Source organism: Mytilus californianus, unplaced genomic scaffold, assembly GCF_021869535.1.
Source record: "Mytilus californianus isolate M0D057914Y unplaced genomic scaffold, xbMytCali1.0.p SCAF_5, whole genome shotgun sequence".
In the NCBI taxonomy this organism is placed as follows: Eukaryota; Metazoa; Mollusca; class Bivalvia; order Mytilida; family Mytilidae; genus Mytilus; species Mytilus californianus.
In genome coordinates this window covers 41,425,937-41,451,801 of record NW_026262701.1, presented here as the reverse complement: position 1 = coordinate 41,451,801, position 25,865 = coordinate 41,425,937, and the positions used below count along the sequence as shown (strand labels likewise).

Sequence of the window (25,865 nt, the reverse complement as noted above, 5' to 3'; positions counted from 1 at the left end):
TTTCCTATTGTGACGGCATGAAAAAAGGCGACCATGCCTGATGACGTCACATAGAAAGAACACATCTTTTTGCAGATCATTCGAAAAGAAGGAATAAATTTGCCTGCGTGTTGTTTGAAAATCATTAGAGAAACAGATTCCACCACCAAATCTCGTGAAATACGATATTTATCCACTCTCGACAGTTAAATTTTAAATATTTAAAACGCTCGGCGAGCCTCGCGTTTTAAATTTGAAAATTTAACTGTCTCGAGTGGATAAATATTGTATCACACTCGATGCAGTGGTAGAATCTATATTTATATGCTCATGGTCTGAAGCATAAACAATATCAAAATTTAAATTACATATACTACATAATAAAACAGACGAAAAATATGTCTAGACATTATATATACTATAAAGTACTGGAAATGAAAATACAATGTTTAATACATTTGACCTTACAAATTAAACAACATTGATCAAAAGATTTGAATGTATCATAATCATACTTGGGATCTATGTAACACCTACATATTTACTATGAAATGAACAATAGAGGGATCATTGGTGATTGAAATTCACCAGATTCATTTGACTTCATATTATACCTGTCCAACTAATTAGTTTAATCTCTTGTTTCTGGATTAACACAATCATAACATTATATAAATAACACATAGCTGAGAGGGTGATAGAGCGGATTGTTACCCCGAGAAAACATTGTCAACTGAGGCGAAACCAAGGTTGACAATGTCTTTTTGAGGGGTAACAATCTGCTCTATCACCCTCTCAGATATGTGTTATTTAATTTATTATATTGAATGTTCTGTTATTACTGTCGATTAAATTTCAAATTCAAAGTAATAAACCATGACGTCTTGTACATAACAACCATCCGTATTGAATAAAGCACACACTTGATCAAGCGTCTCCGTGAAGGGTAATAGAGTATTTGCCATATGATAGAGTCGTATTTAATAAGGCGCACACTTGATCAAGCGTCTCCGTGAAGGGTTATAGAGTATTTGCCATAGGATACAGTCGTATTTAATAAAGCGCACACTTGATCAAGCGTCTCCGTGAAGGGTTATAGAGTATTTGTCATAGGATAGAGTCGTATTTAATAAAGCGCACACTTGATCAAGCGTCTCATTGAAGGGTAATAGAGTATTTACCATAGAACAGAGTAAATTAACACCCTCGTATAAGCCAATCAAAATATTGCATTTTTACGGGAAGTATAATAAAACTATTTATCATTCAAATACTAATGTTTATTATCTATAACTAATAGTTAAGAGAGAAGCGAAAGATACCAAAGGACATTCAAACTCATAAGTAGAAAATAAACTGTCAACGCCATGGCAAAACAAAAAAAGAAAAAGACCAGAAGGCAAAGAACTGTACATAAAACACAACATAGAGAACTAAAGACTGTGCCACAAGATCCGCTCCAAAAAACCAGGGTGATCTCAGGAACATTTGGAACATATCCGTCGTCATCTGTGAAACAGATATTCCAAAATGGTCAACCAACTCGTGGTTGCGTCCGTAACATAAACGAAAGGAATATTAAGTATGTTTTAAACAACCTGTGATAAACAAGACATAATGGAATGTTTAAAAAGAGAGTCGTAAAATACTAAAAGGGTATTTAAACTCATTATATTTTAGTCGAAGTCAAACTGACAACGCCATGGCAGAAAAGCCAAAAAACGACAATAAGACAAACAACTGTCTTTAAAACACAACATAGAAAACTAAAGACTGAGTTACATAAACCCCTTAACAAAAGCGGGTTGATCTAAGGTTACCCGGGAAGGCGAGCCGATCCTCCTCCGCATGTGGCACTGTCGTTAATGTGATTATGGAGAATATAATTTAAGTAATGAAGGGATTTTAGAAAGGGATAAATAGCTTATAATTTAATCAAAATAACTCATGCCTTATAATCAACATGTTTTATCAATATATTCATGATTATTTTTTAAAAAAGAGGCAGAAGATACCAAGGGGACATTTAAACCTCATAAGTCAAAGAAAAAACCAACAAACTCATGTCAAAAAAAAAGAGAAAAACAAAAAGAACAAAGAAACGAGTCAACAAAACACTACATAAAGAATAAAGTCTGCAAAAGGTCTCGAAGGGAAAACAGTTCCTGCTTCACATTTGGCACTCGTCGTGCCTAAGCAAGTACAAATCCGTCGATTAAATCATCAGTTTTCTAAAGTGCATAGATTATAACATTCAACCGCGACTGCTGACAAAAAATACTAGTAATATAATCATTGTAATTCGTTACAATATTAACATTTAAACTGCGTTGTTGTCTCGTCGATTGTCTTTAGTAGACGTCATCTTTTTATTTCAAAAATATATTACATAAAAGAGTTTCAATGACGCTCGCGTTGCACATTTTTTTTATCTATCCAAGGGCAAAAACAAAAAAAAAATATTTGTTTGTTCTTAAAGAAATGAATTACTACCACTAGTCTCTGAAGGTATCACCAGTCCATGCCTGTAGTGTTTAATTGAAATTTTAAGTTGTAAGATTTCGGAAACTATTTTAAACCAAACAATATATCTCCCTCATGCAACGCTTTGATTCCTTGTCCTTTTTTGTTTCATCAGCTCTTCAATGTTGTATTGGCTTTGTATATCCTTTGGCTTCGAGCATCACTGAAATTCCATTGATTTTGTCGAAATGTGCACCTGGTTCAGTAAAACTGGTACCGTTACTGTTATAACTACCACTTGGTTGATACCTCCGCTGGTTGACTTGTAAGTCCCCAAGCCCAGTAGCCAATTCTTCGTAACTTGCATGAAAATACGGATATTATTTGATTGAAATTTGCTGTTACAAAATTTTGGAAATTATTTTAATGAAGAATAATATCTCCCTCATGCAAAGGTCTGATTCCATTTCAGGCTATGGCATAACTGGCGCAGTTAAAATTGTATCGTTTATGTAAATACTATCACTGGGTCGATACCTTTGCTGGTTGACTGTAAGTCCCTGAGACTATCACCAACCCAGTAGCCAATACTTAGGTACTGGCATGAAAATACGGACATATAAACAATTGTCTTACAAGTGGAAGGTTTAGCAATCTATAAAACCAGGTTTAACCTACTATTTTCTTCATAAAATGTCTGTAATAAGTCAGAAATATGGCAGTTGTTTTTCACTTGTTCCGTTGATTAATAGCGTTCGATTTTGTCAGTTTTTATGGAATTCCCCGATTTTAGAATTTGTCTTGGAATTCGGTATTTTTATTAGACTTTTTGAGGCCCTGTTTGTTTTGATTAGCTTATTAACGTTTGTATTAGATTTTGGCTTTATACATATTTTGACCACGAGCATCACTGAATGGATATACATTGTCGAACTGCTTAACTGGTGTAGTAAAATTGGTTCCATTTATGTAATTACTACCAGTGGGTCGATACCTGTGCTTGTGGACTGTTAGTCCTTGAGATTATCACCATCCCAGTACCCAATACTTAGATACTGGCATGAAAATACGGACATTTATCCATTGAAATTTGCTGCTATAAATTTTGGAATCAGTTTTAATTTAGAATTATTTCGCCTTTATGCAAAGATAATATTTTTTTTCCAAATTTGGCTAAACTTTAGGTACTACTTTGGTTTGATCAGCCCTTTAACGTTTGTATTAGATATTGACTCGATAAATATCTTGAAATCGAGCATCAATGGAGAGACATTAATTGTCGAAACGCGCGTCTGGTGAAGTAAACATTGGTACCGTTTATTTCATTCCAGTATGTGTCTCCCATATTTGGGTTGGGGTTTAATTTATTAACTGTATAACTACAATGTTTGACAACTTCTAAAGAAATGAAAGTATTAGTAGCAATACTATAATACAAACTTTCTTGCATTTACATATACGTCGGAAGAAAAGAAAAATGTACAAAAAATGGATATTTCGTTCTCAGAGCTGAAGATATTTTTTTCTTTGTTTATATAATATACCGTAAAATAAGTTACCGTTTTAACTTGTGCTATTTTTTCTCTTATGTTTGAGACCTATTATCTATTTCTCGCATGAAGATACTGTACGGAGTGTGATACGAAAAATGCGTTAATTTAATTGGCTTATCCAGCATCATGAAATAATATTGCAACATGTCTATCGGCTATTCGTTAGGTCATTGATGATTTCCAAAGATCAAAACGATGTGCATTTCCTCCATAGCAACGGAAGTATATGATTTCTTCATTAATATACAAAACAATCGCACTTATCACCTGAGAATCTTTTTTTTTATCAAATTATAAATCTGTCCATTCTGAAACGTACAAAATGTTTTAAAATGTCTGCTGTTAAAGTTTGACGTTGGAACATGACATACATGTATGACGACATACTGGTATGTGCATAAGACAAGACCAAGGAGTCACGGACTTTTTCTATTTCCTTACCACAAAGAGAAGGTTTAACAACTCGTGAGAATTGGATACCGCTTGATATAAACTCTCGTTATTTAAGTTGAATAGTAATATTAAACTCGCCATAGGCTCGTTTATTATTATATTCAAATAAAAAAATTGAATTGATGTCATGCGATATCCAATTCTCACTAGTTATGAAATCTATAATTACGATTCAAATAACATTTCCATGTGTTTAACATATACCATGTGGAATTGGTAAAACTATATTTCCATACATTGTACATCTGAAATATTGGACGTAGTCTTATCCCTTCCAGTGGGAAAAATGATGACATTTATTAAAAGGACTAGTCTAAGAACTCTTTAATGTTTATGACATTAACAGGACTAGAACTCTTTAATGTTTAGCACGTTTTCAACAAGAACGCTTTTGATTATTATAAAAATCACTGTTATATGAGTACTACGTTTAATTGGTTATAATGTTGAATTCCAAGCGTACAAATGTACAAACCCCAATTTATTTCCTCTGTTGGCTGTCTGTGTCGCAGGGAAATGCGAATATGATATGTTGGGTATAGGTTGCAGCAACCACACCTCGACCCACACCCGAAAAACATAAGTGTCTTTAGTACGTTAGTATTCTATAATTTAAATCCCAGGCCATGGAAAAAAAACCCCGAAAAACGACCAAAAAGATCGACAAACCAACATACCACTACATAGAAAACTAAAGATTTAGGGGGGGGGGGGGTTATCAGGTGCTCCAAAAGGGTAAGCAGATCCTGCTCCATACGAGACACCGTTTTGTCGCTCATGTGAGAACACACCCGGTGACAAATCTACATGTAATTCGGTAGGTTATATTCGAGAATAAGGGGACGTGATTGTGGTAAAGACAAATGTAACATATCCGTCGTCTTCTGTGAAACAGATATTCCATAACGGTCAACTATGACAAAATAGTGATGGCGTCCGTCTCTTGACAGTTTGAGTAGACCAGTGTGGTCAAAAACATTGAAAAGTGTATTATGCTTAATAATGTATGGAATGTTTGACTGATTGTTGTTAAATTAAAGTCCAGTGGCAAATATTTCATGCATAATCATGACAAGAACAAAAAGCTGAATATATATATAATTAGAAAGTTCTGCAAAGTGTTCGATCGGGATGAAAGATCATAACTTTGGAAGCTTAGTTAAAAATTAGGTATTTTGAATTTTGACAGACATTTTGCTTTACTATAGACGCCTCACATTGTTATTGCATGGGTTCTAGTAAATCTTTTTCCTGCGAAGAACAAACACTGCCAAAATCTAACAACACTAGTTTTGATCCAGTTCTAAGCAATGGCAATGTGTTTACATATTCAAACAAATGTTCTAAAAACTTCAAAGTGCACACACCGCCTCGATGGTTTCGTGTTAGCGTTTTCGCCTTGAGTGTGGGAGGTCTAGGGTTCTAACCTCAGCCCTTGGATAACATAAAACTTATAAAATTGGCATGTGCTGCTTCTATACTTAGCACGCTTAAAATCCGGCTCAGCGTGTCGGTCTAGTACAAAACTTGGTAAATATTGTTGTTGCATTAACGTGTTCACGTGCAGAACATGCATTTAATTTGCCGCTGGACGTTTAATAGCTACCCACCATCGTCGTCAAAGTCCACTTAAGAAGCTGTCATACCGGGAATGTTAGTTAATACGGTTGAAAGAGTTTAAAAACATAGCGGTGGTGTGAAATAAATTCATGTGAAATTGATCCTATTTGTTTATGATAATGATACCCTCACTGTTAATTTTACTTTGTTTTCATTCCTTATATATATATATATAAATTTATATATATTTATTCAAGATAAAAGGAATGAATTTTGACAGACACAATAAATTAAAATGACATATAGATACAGCACTAGGTATGAATAGTTACAGACACTAAAATGATTTACATGTTTACTAAAAATTATAATTCAAAAAATAAAATTATGGAAAACTGTCATGATATTTTGATACTAGAACAGTCTCCGGGACAAGTTTGCACTTCCGCTGAGTGCAAAAGTTGTCACCTTAATTTTTGGAGTTAAGTCAAAATGAAGTTGATAACTTGGTTGGTATTGGTTCCCTGATATTTGTCCTAAAAACTTTTGGCTCTAGCACCACTGTTGAAAAAGTTATGCCCCTTTTTTCAACAATTTCCTCAGAGGAAAAGTAGTTTTCCTCAAGGGAAATCAAATTTCCCTGAAGGAAAAAGATTTTTCCTCAAGGGAAATTGTATTTTCCTCAAGGGAAAAAGATTTCCCTTAGGGAATTTGCTGCATTAATATTTCCTTTGAGGAAATTCTATTTCCTCTGAGGAAATTTGCGGCTTCAAATTTTCCTATGAGGAAATTCTATTTCCTGTGAGGAAATTTGAAGCTTCAAAATTTCCTCTGAGGAAATACTTTTTCCTTTGAGGAAATTTGTGGCTTCAAATTTTCCTTTGAGGAAATACTTTTTCCTGTGAGAAAATTTTGTCAACAGCAATTTCCCGTGAGGAAATTTTTGACAAACACTTTTCCTTGAGGGAAAATTCAAGACCACTCATTTCCTCTAAGGAAAAAATTGTTCTCCAAATTTCCTCTATAGAAATTTCTGTTATTCAATTTTCCTCTATGAAAATTTCATAACAGTAAAAACGGTATGAATATAATTTTTCCTGAGACTGAACAATTGACACAAAAGATAATTAAAACTTTAATAAAATGTTCACTGATGAGTAACATGACATACAAAAACAATAGGCTAGCTGTTTGAGACAATACAATAATAAGCAAAACGCTATGAATATCATACTATTTGTGATGTTATTAATATTGTGCTCATATTTGCAGATTAAATAAAATAAACACTTTTCATGTTAATTTAACTTTTCTTCTGTTTAAGCTGCTGCGTACAATTATTCAATCCCCTACATAACAGTTCAGTGCATAAATAATTCCATCCACCAGACATCTTTCTTCAATTGGTAGAGAATACATTTTTGCAATTTGTTCTTCAAACATCTTCCTCTGTATATTTGATATGACAGAGCTATGTACATGAATGGATAAAGCAGGTGTTTATTTCGACAACAAAATACTATTTTTTCTACATTTCTCCATAATCCTTCAGTGAATATGTAGGTTGTTGCAATTACACAATTGTGTTCTTGTGCATCTATGATTGTACTCCATTTTGTTTACAGCCATTTTGTATAAATTTCCTATTTTCTTTTTCCAGGTAAGCACACATTTCATTTCACATTAATCCAATTAGCACAAAATGTAGATAAGTATTAACCTTAAGTTTCCTCTTCTGTATTGACCTGTTGATGATCATGAAAACCAAGAAGTCTCACCTATAAATACACAATATATAAATTGAGAAAAAAACAGCAATATGAAATAAGCTTATTTTATCATGTTTAATATGAACATTTTGAGAAACTTAAATTTGATATTCTTACTAATCATGATTATGAGTTCTGTTATTTCAGTGCTTTGTGTCCACGACTTAATATCAGTCGTTTTAGTGCCTTGCAGTGATAATGAGTTGAGCCACTTGCAACAGTTTTTACAGTTTGTTCATATGTTGTGCTATTTGAACCACTGTCCTAGATTATGGTTAGGTGGAGTGCTCACAGACATGATTTTTTTATTAATTGTTATTGGCTTTGAACTAATTTGGATTGTTTAAATCTTTTCATGTTAGGTCTATATTGGCTGACTTATAAGGTATGGGTTTTCTCATTATCGAAGGCCGTCATTGGTCTTTAATTGCTTGCATCCACTTCATTGAACTCTGGTGGATAGATAACTCATTTACCATACCACATCTTCTTATTTTTATAATAGTCTTCATTCAAGGGCAATCACTTTTATTATATAGAAGTGGTCTTACCATTTAGGCCTTGTTGTCTTCTGTTTATCTTGTTTTGCCGATCATTTCTTCTGTACAGTCGTAATTGTTTATATTTTTCTTTATCTTCTATATTTCCTGCCCTAAACTTAAAAAAGGTAAAAACTATAATTTAATTACTATAACTATTATTATACATCAGTATTTGTTTTTCTATATACCATGAGATAATAAAATGCTCCGCTGGGCGCAGCTTGATACGACCGCAGAGGTCTAACCCTGAACAGTGGGGGCAAGTATGGACACAACATTCACGCTTGATACAGCACTGAATTTGGATTGTGATTAAATATGTGACACAGCATAGGTTTCTGACACAGAATGAATGTGGTCTAAGAACTTAAAAAATTTAAATTTACCTATTCAAACTATATCATTATTATTTGCTTTTATATATAAATCAGAAATAACCAATTTAAAATGGAAAATTTTAAAGAAAAAAATGTGGAACGGTACCTTGCAGTACAATTTCAGAGAGATCCATACACTTGAACACAAGTTATTGTCTGGAAACTAGAAAAATGCTTATTTTTGGCCCCTTATTCCTAAACATTTTTGGCAATTACCCCCAAAATCAATTCCAGCTTTCCCTTTGTGATATGGAACCTTGTAGTACAATTTCAGAAAGATCCATACACTTACACACAAGTTATTGTCATGAAACTAGAAAAATGCTTGTTTTTTGCCCCTTTTTTTGCCCCTAATTCCTAAAGTTTTGAGGCAATTACCCCCAAAATCAATTCCAGCATTCCCTTTGTGATATGGAACCTTGTGGTACAATGTCAGAGAGATCCATACACTAACACACAAGTTATGTCTGAAAGTTACAAAAATGCTTATTTTTGGCCCCTATTGGGCCCCTAATTCCTTAACTGTTGGTACCATAACCCCCAAAATCAATCCCAACCGTCCTTTTGTGGTATTGAACCTTATGGTAAAATTTCATAGAGATCCATTCACTTAAACTAAAGTTAGAGTGCGAAAACCAACGTGTCTTCGGACGACGACGACGACGCCAACGTCATACCAATATACGACCACAAAAATTTTTTTGCGGTCGTATAAAAAAGGAATGAAGTATTTGTGCTATAACATTTCACAGACTATTTGCCAGTCAACAGTTTCAAAGACATAACCACGGTCAATAGTTTAACAAACAAACATTCCCGTACTTTTTCATTGTGTTCATACTAATTTTTCAATGGACAACAATGACGTGATTAACTATTCTTCTATGATTTGTGTGCTTGACAACATTAAACTCTGAAATATTCTTAACAGTATAATCTGTATGTGTCTGTAGTCAAAATTTTAAATTAATATATTACTAACAGAAGCAATTAAAACAAGAGGCTCACAAAATGAATGTGGTCTAAGAACTTAAAAATTTCTAATTTACCTATTCAAACCATATCATTATTATTTGCTTTTATATGTAAATCAGAAATAACCAATTCAAAATGGAAAATTTTAAAGAAAACAAAAGAAAAAAAAATCACCCCCCCCCCCCCCCAAATTTTGTGAAACCCCTTATGATTCATCACCCCCAAACTCAATCCCAGCCTTCCCTATGTGGAACGGTACCTTGCAGTACAATTTCAGAGAGATCCATACACTTGAACACAAGTTATTGTCTGGAAACTAGAAAAATGTTTGTTTTTTGGCCCCTTTTCGGCCCCAAATTCCTATACGTTTTGGGCAATTACCCCAAACTCAATCCCAGCTTTCCCTTTGTGATATGGAACCTTGTAGTACAATTTCATAAAGATCCATACACTTACACACAAGTTATTGTTCTAAAACTAGAAAAATGCTTGTTTTTTGCGTCTTTTTTGCCCCTAATTCCTAACATTTTGAGGCAATTACCCCCAAAATCAATCCCAGCCTTCCCTTTGTGGTATGGTACCTTGCAGTACAATTTCAGAGAGATCCATACACTTGAACACAAGTTATTGTCTGGAAACTAGAAAAATGCTTATTTTTGGCCCCTTATTCCTAAACATTTTTGGCAATTACATGTACCCCCAAAATCAATTCCAGCTTTCCCTTTGTGATATGGAACCTTGTGGTACAATTTCAGAAAGATCCATACACTTACACACAAGTTATTGTCATGAAACTAGAAAAATGCTTGTTTTTTGCCCCTTTTTTGGCGACTAATTCCTAAAATTTTGAGGCAATTACCCCCAAAATCAATCCCAGCATTCCCTTTGTAATATGAAACCTTGTGGTACAATGTCAGAGAGATCCATACACTAACACACAAGTTATGTCTGGAAGTTACAAAAATGCTTATTTTTTGGCCCCTAATTCCTTAACTGTTGGTACCATAACCATGATAACCCCCAAAATCAATCCCAACCTTCCTTTTGTGGTATTGAACCTAAAGGTAAAATTTCATAGAGATCCATTCACTTAAACTAAAGTTAGAGTGCGAAAACCAATGTGTCTTTGGACGACGAAGACGCCAACATCATACCAATATTTTGACTGCAAAATTATTTTGCGGTCGTATAAAAACTGCAAAATTTCCTTAAAATTACCCATCTAGTGGCAGCAACCCAACAATGGATTGTTAGATTCATCAGAAAATTTAATGGCTGATAGAACTTCACATAATGAACAATTTTACCTCACATAAAATTTGCTCTAAATGCCTTAGTGTTTGAGATATAAGCCAAAAACTGCATTTTACCCCTATGTTCTATTTTTAGACATGGCAGCCATGTTTATTGATGAAACAGAAAATAAAACACAAGCTTTATTCTAAATACCCTAGGGTCATTCAACCTAAGTTTGGCTGGAATATTAATAATGATCAATGATTGTAAAGAAAAAAATCCATCATAGTAGTTTGTTAATTTACTGGCTCCATGGTGTTAAACATGTCACCTTTCTTTTACAAATAACTGATTAAAAATATGGAGCCTTTACTGTAAAATAAATCATTCTGATAAAAATAAATGCATCCAGATTTTTCTCTCATAACCTTTCAACAGTTATTGTAAACTAATTTATTCGAACTATAATAGTCCTATGACTTGCTGTCCGTTTACCAATATTTATACTTTATAAAGTGTTTTCATATTCATTGATCATTAACTTCATGTTTTGCGAATATTTATAAGGGGATAATTATTATAGCCAGTAATAGCTAACAATTTATCTAAAGAAAACGAGATGCTATATTCAAATCCTGAGATATGAATCTAGTTCTTTAAAAAAAATTCTCCACAACAAAATTCTACACTTTCATTTATCTGGGTCTTTTTGTCTCCGCTTCGAAGCCGCCATCCCGTACCAAACATATCTATTCGTTTGGCAATATACAATCATGTAAGCAATATCAGGAACATATATATTGACTTAGATGTTAGATATACTGTTCCCAGGCAATATAAAACAGGCAGTAGATCTGAATTTGTAAATTGTTATTTTGGATTTTACCTGATTAGGACGTGTCTCGTTGAATTTTCTAATAAACTTACACACACATAATCTGACTTTTAATCGTAATGTTATGAGATCTATAAGAACATAGAGCTACTGTATAGGCCTAGTTGCATGCAAGTCTTTACAAATTATATATTTTGGTATGCTATAGTTTTTTTGTTTTTTTTAGTTTTTGACATGGCGTTGACTCGAGTTTGATATATTATGCATCTTTTGTGCTGTATTTTAACAATTATTTACAAGCATGCTGCATGTTTACACATTCATCACGTACTATACCGCATCTGAATATAGCTTTATTGTAAAAAAAAACTAACCGGGAGATGTAGTATGATTGGTGATGAGACAACTATCAACCAGAATTTAAAATGTCTGATATAAGCAATTAATACTTACTTTCTTTACTCAGAGTGATCGTAAATTAATCAGATAAGCTGGAGGAGGGGTGGGGGCTTCATATTAAAAGAAAAGAAATTAGCATTAGCTTTTTGTGATAAAAATATAATAAACTCACAGTAACAGAAATAGCTCTTGAAAGCTCTGTCAGATCCCGGCACTTTTAACTGTTTTTTTTCTGGTTACAGGGGCTCATTTGACCAATCATCATCTTTCGTAATTTAAAGTTATAAAATCTAAAGTGATCTAAAATGTTCATGACTAACGAGTATTTTCACTTGTACGATTTTTCTGTGAAATGAGTCTAAGAGTATATACATGATCATACATGTATATCGGGATACTGACTGCATAGTAAAATATTTATGTACCTATTAGTTGCGGCTCATTTTGGTCTTTTAAGTAAGTTTCCTTCCCCTGCATTACTTGATCGCTTTTGTAAAAAATAAACAGCACAACAACAACAGCACTCGACGTCAGTATTGTACCAAAATATTCAAAAAGAAGGCTCATAAAATTCAAATATTGGTAAGCACACACACTAACTTGTCACTACAGACATGATCTTTTTGTTAATGCGCCAAACTCGTTTCTTCAACAGGACGATGTCGATGGTGGGGAAAACCTAGTCCAAATAATTATGACGTCTTCCAAGGCTATTTAGGCGTCTTAGAAAAAAATTAAAAAATAGCCTTGCCAGACGTCATAATTATTTGGACTAGGGAAAAACCAACAAATCATTAGTTCCCCAAATGAGTATCCTAGTTTAACATGTTTAAAGGTTTTTTTAATATACATGATATAGCTATTTCATATTGGAATGGCACATATTCATGAAAAATCAACCAATGATCCGAAAGTCGGAAAGATGAATATAGTCCTCTGACTTCACAAACTTGGAAACAGTTGTGATGTTGCTTCGCTGAGCTATAGATAACAGTACGACCACCAACAATGAGCAAAATTCACACCATATATAGACATAGGTGCTTGAAGACAGGAGTCGAGATTCACGTTGATAGTAAACATGCATATTAAGAGTAAAAATATGGTATATTAGTATATATATGGTACAAATAAGTGATATATATTGAAAAATCTAAGATTTATGATAATAAGGGGGAGGGACTATGGGGGGTTCAAAACAGGATCCTGTCTTCAAGCACCTACGCATATAGAAAGCTGTAAATATAATAAAAGGCCTCGAAATGACAAATGTAAAACAAATCAACAAGAAGCCTAACATTTATAATCATGATAATAGAATTTAAAATAAAATTGAAAATAGAAATGGGGAATGTGTCAGAGAGACAATAACCCGCCCAAAGAGCAGATAACAGTCAAAGGTCACCAATGTGACTTCAATGCAGCGAGAAAATCCCACAACCTGAGGCGTGCTTCAGCTGGCTCCTAAACAAAAATGTATACTAGTTCAGTGATAATGGACGTCATACTAAACTCCAAAATATATAAAAGAAACTAAAATTAAAAATCATACAAAACTGACAAATGCCATAGGCTCCTGACTTGGGGTTAAAAGCCTATACACTGTAAATTTCAGAAATTATTGCATGCATTTATTAATATTGCCAATTAACATAATCATGATAATTTCCCTTTCAATTTTAAAAAAATTCTGATTTAAGTTTTTGTTGTATATTGGGACTTTGGATAGTCTCAAGAATGCTTTCACCAATTTTTATGAAACTTTGGTGAATTGATTTTATATATTGGTGGGTCAACCCTTGACCGTCTGTCCCAAAGTCATTGGTTTTTGTTCTCTAATTTAGTTTGCCTCAACCAAATGTTATAAAACTTTTACAAAAGCTTATTACCACAATACTCAGATCAAGTGTGAATTTTGGGGGTGTCAGTGTTACTGTTCTAGAGTTATGCCCCTTTACAAATGGAAAAATTGCTGAATTTTTGGTTTCCCGCTCTCTAACTTTAACTTTAGTTTGCCTCAACCAAATGTAATGAAATTTGCACACAATGCTTATTACCACAAAAAACAGTTTGAATTTTGGTGGTGTCACTTTTACTGTTCTAGAGTTATGTCCTTTACAGATGGAAAAAATGATGAATTTTTCGTTTCCGTCCACTAAATTAAGTTTGCCTCAACCAAATTTTATTAAACTTTAACGCAATACTTTTTACCACAAAATCAGATCAAGTTATAATTTTAGTAGTATAAATTTTACCATTCTTCAGTTATCTTCCTTTAGAACTTTATATGATATGCAAGCCAGAGTATCATCCCCTATTTATTTTTATATAAGATGCAGAGTTATGGAATTTTAGTTGTTGGAAAATTGTTTAAAATTGTCCATTTTCACACTTTGGAAGGTTTTAGAATTGTATTTGTTCAAAAATCACAGCCTTAAACTTATATACACTTGCGATATCCCTAAATGGAGCCAAATTATTTTCATGTTTGTTTCAATGAATACCACTCTGTGTGCATGTCCTTTTTTAGCTCACCAGGCTCGAAAGGCCAAGTGAGCTTTTCTAATCACTTGGCATCCGTCGTCCGTTGCCGTTGTTAAATTTTTACATTTTGAACTTCTTCTAGAGAACCACTGAATGGAATGGAATCAAATATGGCATGAATGTTCCTTATGAGGTGCTGACCAAGAGTTGTTACTTTGTTGCCGATCTATCATTCAAGATGGCCGGCAGCGGGGGACTTAGTCTAAGATAGAACCCTATAGGAAATTCATACAAATGTCTTCTTTTAGAGAACCACTGAATGGAGTGAAACCAAACATAGCATGAATGTTCCTTATGAGGTGTTGACCAAGTGTTGTTACTCTGTAGCCGATCCATCATCCAAGATGGCCGCCAGCGGAGTAGGACAATATTAAACCAAATATGGCCTCAATCATTATTAAAGTATCTGTTATGATTTTTATCTTTTTTATATGATTTCAAAAACCCAAATAGAGTCAGGTGAGCGACACAGGCTCTCATGGACTCATGGTACAGCTTTTTATTAAACACGTATTGATATATACATTAAACAGCAAAATAATTATTGATGCAAGATGTCATTTAATAATAATTTTTACTCTTTTTATGTGTAGGACAAGAACTATAGAAGATACAGAGAAATTATAAACAGCAGAAATGATAGGCAATTTATAATTTTTAGAAGTCAACAAAACCTAAATGGTAAGTAAACTCATCATAGATACCAGGATTAAATTTTGTATTTACGCCAGACGCGCATTTTGTCTACAAAACACTCCTCAGTGATGCTCGATAAGACTCATAAGGCCATTTTTATAAAAGTTATTGCCCTTGAAAGATGATTATCATGATTATTATAAAATAAAAAGATGTGGTATATTCAATATGAAAACTATTGATCATGGCTCTAAGAAAGCAATTATAAGCAGTGACGGCCTTCAATAATGAGAAAATACATACCCTATTGTCAAAGTAGTCAGCTATAAAAGGCCCTCAGACAAAAAATTGAAATAATCCCAACTGTAGAACTAATTGCCTAGTTTATAACAAAACAAATTAAAAAAAATAAATATGACAGATATGAAACAACAACAACCACTAAATTTTAGTGTCAGAATAAACTACAGGCTCTGAACTTGGGACAGGCACAATCAGAATATGGCAAAGTTATATAAAAATAAGAAGATGTGGCATTATTGCCAATAAGACAACTCTTCACCAGACAACAAATGACATACCAGTAGATTTCCTGCAAAAAAATAAACAGTACGGACTAAGCAGGAAATTTATACCTTTCCCTTAATCCAAAAGACACAAAGATCTGTTAGTACTCACAGTTACTGACAGCTAGTTAAAAATCAATAAAAACTAATACATGTAATAAAAAAATCAGGATTGTGAGCACTCAACCCTACCTTAACTTTGGACAGTGGTTTAACAGCTCAACATATAAAGAACAAACTGTAAAATAACCGTTGCAATTGACTCAACTAGAAAGATTGATAAAATGCACAAAATCAACTAATATAAAAACCCATAGACAAAAAGCACGGAATTAAGAGAACTTACAAGTAAGAAAGGAAATATTCTTAAAATGTTCATAAACATGACAAAATAAGCTTTTTTATTGCTGTTTCTCTCTCCATTTATAACATTTTATTTGTTTATTTTGTGTATTTATAGGTGATCAGACATCTTGGTTTTCATGATCAATAGGTCAATACTGAAGAGGAAACTGAAAGTTGATATCTATCTACATGGTGTGCTAATTGGATTAATGTGAAATGGAATGTGTGTTTTCCTGCAAAAAAGAAATAGGAAATTTCATCATAATCACATGATAATGGCTATAAACAAAATGGAGTTCTATCATAGATGCAGAAAAACAAAATTGTATAAATGCAACAACATATTATATATATTCGTCAAAAGAAAGGAGAAATGAAGAAAAAAATAGTATTTTGTTGTTGAAAGGAACACCAGCTAAACCACTCATTTACATCGCTCCCTCATATCAAATATACTGAAGAAGATCTTCGAAGAACAAATTGCAAAAATGTTTTCTCTAAGATTTGAAGGAAATTGTTTAGTGAATGGAATAATTTATGCATTGAACTTTTACGTAGTGGATTGAATAACTGTACACAGCAGCTGAAACAGAGGAAAATTAAAATTTACAAGAAAAGTGTTTATTTTATTATTTAATTTGCAAATATGAACGCATTCTTATGAACACCACAAATGGTATGACATTCAAATTGGTTGCTTATTAATGTATACAATTGAAACAATAACAAAGAAAACAGAATACTTTGCTACAAAAAAATATTATATAAATCAAAGTTAAAGTCATATAAAGTATGTACAATACCTTGACCTAAACAGTCAGACTCACTGTATTGTTTTTGTATGTCATAATAATTTTGAGTCAAAAATTTATTAAAGTTTTAAATATCATTTGTATCATTTATTAAGTCTTGTAAACATTATGTTCATACTGTTTGTATAGTGAAGAAATTTACAATGAGTAAAAATAGGGGAAAACATTTCCTACAGGGAAAGTTGATGTACAGAAATTTCCTTAGAGGAAATTTGGAGAACAATGTTTTCCTTAGAGGAAATTTGTGGTATTGAATTTTCCCTCAAGGAAAAGTGTTTGTTAAAAACTTTCCTCAAAGGAAATTGCAGTTGACAAAATTTCCTCACAGGAAAAAGTATTTCCTCAGAGGAAAATTTGAAGCCGTTAATTTCCTCAGAGGAAATAGAATTTTCTCAAAGGAAAATTTGAAGCCGCAAATTTCCTCAGAGGAAATAGAATTTCCTCAAAGGAAATATTAATGCAGCAAATTCCCTAAGGGAAATCTTTTTCCCTTGAGGAAAAATCTTTTTCCTTTAGGGAAATTTGATTTCCCTTGAGGAAAATTACTTTTCCTCTGAGGAAATTGTTGAAAAAAGGGGCATAACTTTTTCAACAGTAGTGCTAGAGTCAAAAAATTTTAGGACAAATATCAGGGAACCAATACCAACCAAGTTATCAACTACATTTTGACTTAACTCCAAAAATTTAGGTGACAACTTTTGCACTCAGCGGAAGTGCAAACTTGTCCCGGAGACTGTTCTAGACTAGATTTTAGTAAATAAATTATATAGACTAGATTATCACTGCAGCCTAATACCCTAGGATGACACACAAAAGTTATTGAAACTTATTTCCAGTGGGGTCCTTTTAAGAAGAGACTTCAAGTTCACACCAACGGTTGACACATATAAATAACAAAAGTCATTAAAAATTATCACAAATAAATGGTCAAAGACTCAGTAAAATTAATAAAAAAAAACCAAAATCACTATTAAAGATGGATTTAAATTTATCCATCTAAAATGTTTTCACTTCTACTTTAAAATTATATTTCTTTGGGCAACTTTTAACTATTTCTGGTAGCGAGTTCCAGTCTTTTATTCCATCACAAAAAAAAAATGGGTAGATTCACACCCTTTTATTCCTGGTTTATAAAAATTCTTATTTATTCTTCCATTCTTTATTACAAAAAATTAAAAAATGTAGCCTAAGTATTAATATTGTCTTGAATGACATTTATTTGATTTACAGTTTCATGTATGGCCAACACTTGCAAACACATTTTATATTTGATAAACTGACCACGTGATTCATATTTCATGGCAAATTGTATTCATTATATCCCAAAGAGTGGGATAATTGGTAAGGCATTTAATCCCTTTGTTCCCCAATTGGTCGAATTAATCTCCGCCAAACATCAACTTACAGGTATAAGTCTCATTCAACTGGTTAATTACTGCTCCCATTTGTGAATCTCTGGCTTACATGAGCTTTTAGAGTTGCTGGATACAATTTCCAGGGAGCCAAAAGAAATACTAAAGTAATACGTTTTACTAAACTTTTTTATGTAATCAAACTGCAATATGTAATGTACATTATAAGTAAGATGAACTGTTAACTAAACAGGCTTACCTCTGATATTCATAAAAAAGAATTAGGTATACTTTCACTATATGATCTATTCAGAACAACTGGTTTGTTATTAAATTTTCTAAAACTACATTCGTTTTGCTAAACTGCAGTTTTCAAGATTGTAGCTAATGGAACTCTACTTGAAAAAGCAGCAGTTATTTTTATACACAACGATTTTCGGGACAATCTAAAATGAATTGATACACTTAATGCATATCGATCAATCTCTTATCATTTGTACAGAGATGGATGCCACCTATGGAAAACATGGAAAAGGAAATTTAAATTGCTTATTCTCCTTGAGCCCCTAATTCTATAACCAATTTTATAGTGTTTTCGAGTTGCTCAACCTTTTGTTTGCTATAATTGTTTCATGAAGTCATTGTCTGTTTCTTTCTCGGCGTTTCTTTTTGGCCAAACGCAAGGTGATGTAGCTAATTCGTCGGCGAATGATAAAATAATGATCAATTGGTTTCTTCTTACGTTCAAACATAATATTCAAGGGCGTTATTTGATTTATCAAGAACTCACTTTATTGATCTTTGTTTTTTTTTTGAGTAAGATAGGAGAAAAATCTTTATAATTAGGGCCCCGCCTAGTGGCGAGTCGCCCTATACTGATCAGTCTGTCCGTCCGTCCGCCCGTAACACATTGTGTCCGCTCTATATCTAGAGAACAGTTATGATTTCATACTTTATACTTGACATGTATATTAACCAACACCAGAGGGCGTGTAATAATGTTTGTACAACTATCAAAGTAAAAGTTCGAGGTCAAAAACTTTGGTTTCAGTTTGTCCGTCCGTCCGTAACAAATTGTGTCCGCTCTATATCTAGAGAACCGTTATGATTTCATATTTTATACTTGACATGTATATTAACCGACACCAGAGGGTGTGTCATAATGTTTGTACAACTTCCTAGGTCAAAGTTCAAGGTCAAAACCTTTGGTTTCATTTGACAACCACATGTCCTATAGTAAAGATCGTGTCCGCTGTATATCTTGAGAACCGTTATGATTTCAAAGCTTATACTTGACATGTATATTAACCAACACCAGAGGGTGTGTCATAATGTATGTACAACTTCCTAGGTTAAAGGTCAAGGTCAAAAACTTTGGTTTCAGTTGACAACCCCATGTTCTATGGTACAGATCATGTCTGCTGTATATCTTGAGAACCGTTATGATTTCAAAGTTTATACTTGACATGTATATTAACCAACACTAGAGGGTGTGTCATAATGTATGTACAACTTCATAGGCCAAATATAACACTTTAACTTAAAACATAGAAAAAATCACTCTCAGCACATAACGAGACTACGTAATAACTTAAAAAAGTGCTTCATATCAGCTTATTCATACAAATTTTTTACCCCACGTTATTTACAGCGGGGCCCACAGAGATGGCTCCCATCTCAATGATGTCTAGTTATCTCTGAATAAATGAGATGCGGGTTAAAAATAAATTTGACGACAACTTGGCAAGAAAGTTAACCACAAAAGACATGTAGAGGTCATAATACAACTTTAAAAAATGAACAAACACCTGAAACTTTGTTTGTATATCAAATGTGTAAATAACTATGTTTGTCCTCCTGAATAGCTTTGTTAAATCAGTTGTGTATTGATTCAATTGTGCCTCTCTCATCATTTAATTTTATATTTATTTTGTTAACTATGCAAATGTTTTTTCTGTACCGATGCAATGCATTAGCTGTACGAGAGTAAAGATCATATATATCGTAAATAAGTATGAAGACAATGAAATTCAATAAGATTTCCACTCCAACAGAAATCCATCACTGACCTGTTTTAATAAACATTTGAGTATATCAGTAAGACATACATAAAATATAGATTTACAGAAGAAATGATATATAAAGTGATTTGCATTAAGTGATGCGTTTTATTCATGATGACTCATTTGTACATATTGTCTTGCTGATCATATTTGCAATTCAAAGTTTCTTAGGAATTGATCGACTATTAAGATTATTTTTACTTATTTTTTATGGTATTTATAGATCTATCTAAATCTCAAGATCTATACTAGCTTTAGAATCCTTAAATGCAATCAAGAAAACCAAATTTACTTCACTAATACCAATTTTCAATAAATAGAAAACATGACAAAACATAAGTCAGTTCGATTGATTACATATTATCATTGAGGCCACTTGTGGAACAAGAAATGCTAACCAATATTTAGCGCCTCATTTCACCCCGGTTTCTTTTAAGCGTGTTCGAGTTGCCTAATATTTAGTTTGCAATATTGATTTCATGGACTGTGTTTTCTCTGGTCGTTTTCCTATTTTGCCAATTGCAAGATGACGTACATGTAGTCACTTCCTCGACGTAAGATCCAGTAAGGATCCATTGGTATATTCTTACTTTTAAACATCTTATTCAAGGGCGTCATTCGATTTATCGAGGACTCAGTCCGTGTTGATCTGCGTTTGAATGAATCTACTTCTTTGCGTCAAAATATGACAACACTGAAAAAATCTTAATGATTCATTGGCTGTATGAAAATAAAGAGATATATATAGTATACCAGTACAAAGAAAATGAGATGTAATGAAATTTAAATGCACCAAAAAATATTCGGAACTATGGATTTTACACTGTGATTTACATGTCAAATAAATATCTTCCGTTAACCCAGTCATGATTTTGGGCATATTGCCTTATTTGTAGATCTTGGTTTGCTGATCATTTTTTAAACACATTTATTAAATGAAAATAACAACTATAAATGGTTATACCACTTTATAAATTGCATGTGTCCGAAGTGCTTTTATGGATTTACCTTCATCAGGAACGCTCTAACCAAAACCTTTAAAAGCCAGGGATGTCAACATACGTTTGGAGCTATAATAATCACAAATACTCAAGACACATGTCTAATCGATGTTTTTAGTTTTGCCAAAAATATGTGATAGTGACACACACAAACATTTTTAATTATTACATGTAAAAATACTTACTGTTTTTGGTGGCCAAATGGGTCGGAAAATATCCCGATTTGTTGCAAGAGTAGGGAGAATGGTTTAATAATATTGATACACGGAAATTTTTCACTGTATTGTTTTAAAAAGCGTATCATATTTGTATAATTTCCATTTTAGTTCACGAAATCCAATCTTTTAGAAAAGACATTTCTGAAATTAAAATCCTGGGCCCGTATGCATAAAACATCTAAACTTATGTGTTCCTTAAATTTAAATTTCACTGAGAATTCCCTTAGTTAAGTAAAATTAAAAAGTTAAGTCGTATGCTATATGTTAGCTCATCGCATGTACTCATCCGTGCAAAGTTTGTTTTGATTATTTACATTTATTGAACAATACATACAAGAACTTGGGTTAAATTGATGGTGGTGTGTAAAACAATTAAAAGATACGTAACCAATTAAAATGTCCAAACAAATTTCAAATTGGCGCATAACAGAAAAAGGTCGTTTTGAAGGACGAGCATGGGAAGGAAAAAAATATTTGTATTGCAAAATTATCCCTACATTTACGACAGGAGAGTATAGGGGCTTGGAAAGAAATTGATTGATTTGTTGATGTTTGCTTAACATCCAGTGGTAAATATTTTATGCATGTTCAGGACTAAATCAAATTAACAATAAATAAAACAGGTAGATCCTGAAAGTCGGGGAACATGAAGATATATTAGATAGGGACAGAAATTTGGCCTTGCAACAGGCCACCTACAGAGCTCTCAAAGAGTTGTTGCAAGGGTTCTTAACATGCAGAGAGCGTGGCACTCTCTCTACAAGAAGCATCGGACTTAACGTCCCCATTCTGAACGGACGTGGCTGCGTATTTATACATCCCGCACAGCCAAACGGACGCCCTACATTGGCAAGGATTTTACTGCCGCTCGGACTGATACCAAACTGACCGTATTCATATTCCCCAGTCACCCATGATGATAGAAGGAAACAAGAATGATTCCATAGTACACGGATGCCCCAATCGCACTATCATTTTCTATGTTCAGTGGACCGTGAAATTGGGGTCAAAACTCTAATTTGGCATTAAAATTAGAAATATCATATCATAGGAAACATGTGTACTAAGTTTCAAATTGATCGGACCTCAACTTCATCAAAAACTACCTTGACTAAAAACTTTAACTTGAAGCGGGACAGACGGACGAACGAACGGACGACCAAATGAACACACAGACCGAAAAACATAAAGCCCCTAGGCGGGGCATAAAAACAATATAATAAGTACAGAAAATATCATGAGGAGAGATTCTTAAGAGATCCAAGAGAAGTGGGGCAACTTATGAATGGAATGATGAATGATAAAATATCAAAATATTTTGAAATTATCCACTAGCATTTTTTTTATAGCAAACAAAACTCACATGAGGAGTCGCTAAATGAATACTCCACATTATCTTGTAGCAAATCATCCAGCTTAATTATGTTATATGTTAGTAAAATCTTAGTTTAAAAAAAGTTCCAAAACATCGTATTTATCTGAGTTGTCCCATCTCTAAGATACCGACCATTCATCTTTCATGGGTGTTGCTTGATAGAGGGACATGTTTTTTTTCTAGAGACAACCATGCATATATTTTTCAACTCCTACAATACATGATCAAGATTATCTTTAAATCTATTTCGATTTAAATTAAACATTTTTATCACTTCCCTTCTACAACAATAATAAAGGAAGTATGATCAATTTTCCATGAATTCAAATCAAAACAGGGTCACTTTTTAAAAGTCCACCAATCTTTACTAAAACATACATTATCCGATTTTTATGTTTATTGTAAGGTACGATCATCATCTTAACGTATTTCCGAATATTTCACTTGAAAGTTATCAATGCATAAAGATGACTCAAAACTGCATGCATTCTTGCTAGAATTTAGAATAATTTGAGCAATAATACAAAATTAGTCGAATCTTTCGGATACACCTTAATTTATTCAGGTTAAATTCTTCCTTCCTTGGAAAATTTGAAAATTGATATATTTTCGTTAACAGTAATATATCACTGAATATTTAAGGAAATATGAAAAAATAATTGAATACTGTTTAAGTATTATGAGTATGTTACATCGACTTTCGAATTCCATGGAGTAGGTCTTAAAACCTTTCTGGTTTTGCCCCTGCACATTTTTGTTCTACACTCGTTCGCCCACATAGTCTGTTAACCCTGAGTTCATTCTTTTGAAATGAATACATTTTCATTATAAAATGCATAAATATACATGTACATGTATATGGTACTTTTGTGTTTGTTTTGAATTCATATATTATAGCATGAACGTGTGGTCAGAATAGGGATGTTAAATCCGATGCTTAATGCAGAGAGATTGCCACACTTTCTATTTGTTCAAGAACCCTTACAACATCTCTTTCCGGTTCTGAAGGTTTGCCAGCTGTTAGGCTAAATTTCTGTCCCTATCAAACATTCTCTAATTTCCAGTGGCAGTCCAAATCCCCCTTTCCCCCTTAGTCCTGGTCGGCTTACCTTGCAGAATATACTTTTTGTATTTATTGTTAATTTGTTCTTGTGACATGTATGAAATATTTCGCATTGGACATAAAGCAAACGAAAAATCAATAAATCATGCATCATGATACCTACACAACAAAAAAGGGAACATTTAACCATGAAAAGGGGTACTCGAAGGGGAATTTAGTTCATCGAATATAAAAATTTATTTGATAATCATTAGAGAAACAGATTCTTACATGATAAGGCTCGGACTCTAAAATTCGATAATTTAACCATCTCGATTGGATATTCCACCGGTATCAATATAAGAATCTATATGCATAGTTTGCTAAACAAAAGGCCCATACATCATGTGATAACATGTGAAACAATTCATACAAAAAGACCAACTAACTGAAATTATGACAAACAAATTAATTAAAAACAAATATCACAGACAGCAACCAATCATGACAACCGCTGATATGCTTACTCGTGACTTGAGACCGGCACATACAGAGTGTGGCGAAGTTAAACATGTTTAGCTAAATCTACTTTTCTTCCCTGGAAATTCTACTGATTAGAACAAGTTGAATCGAGAGGATTTTGTTTCCTTTAATATGAATGAAGGCAATTATTATATATAAGGAAGCACGTTATGAAATGTATCTCCATAACTTAGATATGACATCTCTACATCATGGGTCAAATGTTGGTTTGAGCAAAATTCTTTGATGGAAATATAACTATTTGAATCCACCATATCTTACAAATATTTATATGTAAATGTACAATGTATGTCACTCATTTGGGTTTCCTACTGTGCAAACAAACATATCGATTGAGTAGTACAATATTCCTTTAAGACCTTCTACATTTATATTTTCCTGTTATTTTTATATAAAGGGGATGAACTTTTTTGAAAAATAATTGACAAATATAAATGAAAGGCAATCTCAAATTTACATTTTGTGATTCGGTTCAGAAAGTTCTGCATTAATATATTCTTGTAAGCTTAGGTTCTATTTCGCTACTGTAATTATAGATTGATAGACAGATTATTAGATGAAATGTTTTACGTCATCTAAAAATTACAGAAAACAATAAGTCAGACTTGCCAGTGTTTCATAAAACATCTTACTTCGAAGTTGTTTTTCATCAGATCATCGAGGTTTGTCTTAAATCTTAAAAAAATGACATGCTATAGTCATTTTCTTTGATTAACATTTAGCTCAAAAATATATATGCATTACTCTTCTTTGAGATGTAATTGATATTGACAAAAGGTCAAAGATTCACTTATTGTATATCCAGTCTTTCTAGGGTGTGTGCTATATATATATATATAGATACAATGACTGAATAATAGCCAACGATAAATCTTACGGGGCGATGGATCATATAATTATGATACAGTACACTACAAATTATAATATATAACAAGTCAAAAAGGGTACAACATCAACAAAAAATAATAATAAAATGAACAAATGTTAAATATTTCGGATAACAGATATCCTTCATCAGTATGATCACGATGTAAAATGAATCATATCAATCTAGTCTGATTATAGAACTATAACAATCTTGAAATTTATACAATAAAACAGTCAAAGCTGAACATCATAGAGACGCTTGTACAATTCTAAAATTTTTAAACATGACGTAGGTTATGTAGCTATTTACAACAGAGACTGCAAAGATATGCTTCAAATAAAAATAGTTATGTGCGATAT

At 32.9% G+C, this 25,865-nt stretch overlaps 2 long non-coding RNA genes across 2 annotated transcripts; one reads left to right on the top strand and one right to left on the bottom strand.

Annotated features, from left to right (window-relative positions):
* Positions 1-7,130: 7,130 nt before the first annotated feature.
* Positions 7,131-8,431, bottom strand: LOC127702213 (uncharacterized). The gene is made up of 2 exons (XR_007982320.1): positions 8,329-8,431; positions 7,131-7,786 (listed from the first exon to the last, which is right to left on the bottom strand). It is a non-coding gene; the product is annotated as an uncharacterized LOC127702213 (long non-coding RNA).
* Positions 8,432-12,442: 4,011 nt separating this feature from the next.
* Positions 12,443-17,121, top strand: LOC127702215 (uncharacterized). Its single transcript, XR_007982322.1, has 3 exons — positions 12,443-12,723; positions 15,279-15,366; positions 16,348-17,121. It is a non-coding gene; the product is annotated as an uncharacterized LOC127702215 (long non-coding RNA).
* Positions 17,122-25,865: the final 8,744 nt, after the last annotated feature.